Consider the following 1,774-nt stretch of genomic DNA (forward strand, 5'->3'; position numbering starts at 1 on the left):
CTCCGGGCGGAGGGAAGAAGGAGGGTGCGGAGAAGACAGGGCGGGGGGAGGGAGGGGGAGACCGAAGCGAGGGAGCCTCCCACAAGCCGAACCCCGGGAGCCGCCCCGGATCCCGGCCCCGCCCTGGACCTCCCACGGCGCGGGGGGCGGGCGGCGGCGGGTGGGAGGCTGGGGCGCGCACCGGAGCCGGGTGGGGGCGAGGGGCCCCGAGCCGAAGGCGGAGGAGCGGGCGCAGAGGTTGGGAATCTGGGATGCAGGTGGAGAGGGACGGCCGCACGAGCAGGAGGCAGGTCCGGATCGGGGTGAGAGGAGAGAGGCGGAGGCCGGGGCCGCGAGGGGAGCGAGGCAGGTGGGAGGGAAAGGAGAAGCTGAGGTCAGACCGGGAAGGGCGGAGGAGGGGGGTGAAGGCCGTGCGCCCCGAGCGGCTCCCGCGGCCCAGCCGCTCTGTCTCGCTGCCCTGGGCAGGCAACTCGGGGAAAAGACTGGAGGCGAAAGCCGGGGAGGGGAGCATCAGGAGAGAAATGGAGTAGTAGAGGGAAAAAAGGAGACAAAGGAGCTTCCAGCGGGCTGGAGCCAACCGTCTCTTTCTTTACTCCTGCTGGGCCCGTCCGTATTTCTGGGGGATGGGGAGCTGGGAGCCTGGAGACTGCGGGGAAAGTGCAGGCCTCTGACAGTTCCCGCGGCTCCGCGCTTTTATACGGTGGAGAGGGTGTGCGTGAGTGTGTGTGTGTGCATGGGAGCGAAGGGCCTGTGTGTGTGTGTGTGTGTTGTGTTCGTGGGAGCAAAGGGCCTGTGTGTGTGTGTGTGTGTGTGTATTCATGGGAATGAAGGGTGTGTGTGTGTGTGTATATTCATGGGAATGAAGGGTGTGTGTGTGTGTGTGTGTGTGTGTGTTCATGGGAGTGAGTTTGGGCTGCTAGAGGAGACAGGGGACTCCTTATGGGGGAAAAAAGCTCCTTTCTGGCTGGTCCTGGGAAAGAGGTGGGAGAAGGCAAATAGTGTGAGACTGATGGGAACGGAGGTTCTCAGCCTTGAGCCCTTTGTGTAACCGATATCTTGCGGTGAATCCTTTACTACACTGAATTGAAATTCATAGATAATACCACCTACCTACACACATAACTTTTAAAAATCAACGTGCTTCCCTATCTGTACATAAAGGGCCAATGAAAAACAATAATTTGTAATAAAAGAACATGAGCCATGTTTTAGCATGTGGGTGTTGAGACCTGATGACTCGGGAGGTGGTGATGAGGAGGCAGGTGTGTGCACCTGTGCACAGACTCGCAGGTGTGGACCTCTGCAGGTGCACAGACACGGGTGCTCAGTCAGTGACTCAGCACCTCCAGCATGTTGTCATCAATGAACTGATTTAACAAAATGTTGAACAACTCTTGGTAGCAAAGTCATTTTTCCCTAAATATACACAGAACTGTAATTGCATTCCTAGAAAGTTCATTGTATAGTAATACCGTTTTTTAAACAGTATTAATTTCTAGGCTCAGATAATTAAACACAGGTTTTCACCTACATGAAGGTCCTAGGGGACATCTGAGACTCTGGATGCGGGTCAGTTCATTGTGCAGGCTATGCTTGGAGGGATATCTTGTTCGTCTGCCCTACTCATCGATGCCCCTCATGGCCCCCCTCTTCGCTGTAATTACAAAAGAAAAGCCCACAGCTTTTTTTAAACATTCCCTAGGGAGTGGTTGAGACCCACCGAGCTAGAAAATGGGCAGAAGAGACTGGGGCAGAATTTCTAACCACTCAAAGC

This window comes from Ursus americanus, chromosome 32, assembly GCF_024610735.1.
Source record: "Ursus americanus isolate L20-20 chromosome 32, mUrsAme1.1.p, whole genome shotgun sequence".
In the NCBI taxonomy this organism is placed as follows: domain Eukaryota; kingdom Metazoa; phylum Chordata; class Mammalia; order Carnivora; family Ursidae; genus Ursus; species Ursus americanus.